The following is a 1,261-nucleotide window of genomic DNA, read 5'->3' as shown; positions in this document are numbered from 1 at the left end:
GTCATAGAATATGAAAGTCGAATTGGTAACTGTTTTCTACTGCATTGAAAAGGCAGGTTTACATCTGATGGGCTCAATATTATTCAAGGAATCTGTCATAACTTCAGCATCTATCATCAAAGAAAACAGCTTCCAAACTACTATTCTTGTTCCATGACAAAGTCCTTGTTTAGGATTCAAGTTTTGTGGCAACATTATAACTGCTCCTTCCTTGAGACTAGGTTTGTGTGGTGGCATGCCCATTGGAGGTAGACTGTTATCATCTTCGTCTATAGAATCAATGCTGATGTATTCTTTTAATTCACCTGACAGCCTTTCTAAAGTTTTTTTATTCAAATCTAGTGAATCTTCATTTTTAGCCCAAAGAATCGCTTTCAAATAATGATTTGTATGAAATAATTGTTCCTGCCATTTTGCCACACTTAACCATTTCCATCATTCAAACCATCCCTCCCATGCCACCACTCCCATCCCATGCCATTCCATCCTTTCCATGCCATCCCCATCCCACTCTTGCCATCCCCATCCCTCCCATCAATCCCATCCCATCTCTCATGGAAACAATCTCTTCAGCCAGTGTAACTTTGTTGTTGGTCTTCACTTACCTTCTGCTGTGCTTGTTCTCCACCAACACCCCGACCCCACCCGGCTGCTGTTGGCATTGGCACACCAGTCCATCGCTTCTCGGCCTTTTGGCTAAAATCAAGTGTAGTATCTGTTCTTATCAGTGCTTATTTGATTGAGAAGAGAACATGATCATTGCCTTTTGATCCTGGGGAAGCTTTGAGTAAAATGGCTATAACCAATTTTCGAGCTTCGGCCCAGGGAGTGCGCAACACCGTTCGGGTGGTCGTGAAGGACAAGGAAGGAGATGCACCGGTCGATCGCACCTTCTTCATCAAGAAAATTCTCTTCGATTGCTGCGGATTTCAAGCAACGGACGTCTTCTGCCTGCAGGATTTCCCCAGCAGTGGATACTTCGACGTGACGTTCCGGAACGTGGCGGGATGCATCAAGTTCCTGAAGGCGTTCAAGGAGAAAGGGGACCGGGCGCCACTGTCGATCCTCACAGCGGAGCCGCTCTTCACGCTTCCGTCACAACGGGACCGGGTGGTGACGATTCACCTCTACAACCCCCATGTTCCGGTGGTGGATGTACTCACCTTTCTCGCCAGGTACGTCGAGGTGGCCGGCAGCAGCACTGATGTCAAGGACCCCTTTGGGATCTGGACCAGCAAGCGGCAGGTCAAGGTGACCTTGA

At 47.3% G+C, this 1,261-nt stretch overlaps 1 pseudogene; it reads left to right on the top strand.

Moving 5' to 3' along the window:
* The first annotated feature begins 676 nt into the window (after window positions 1-676).
* LOC137371619 (U2 spliceosomal RNA) lies at window positions 677-785 on the top strand (annotated as a pseudogene).
* Window positions 786-1,261: the final 476 nt, after the last annotated feature.

This window comes from Heterodontus francisci, chromosome 6 (assembly GCF_036365525.1).
Source record: "Heterodontus francisci isolate sHetFra1 chromosome 6, sHetFra1.hap1, whole genome shotgun sequence".
NCBI classification, from domain to species: domain Eukaryota; kingdom Metazoa; phylum Chordata; class Chondrichthyes; order Heterodontiformes; family Heterodontidae; genus Heterodontus; species Heterodontus francisci.
The sequence above is the reverse complement of the archived record's forward strand: the minus strand, read 5'-3'. Positions and strand labels throughout refer to the sequence as shown.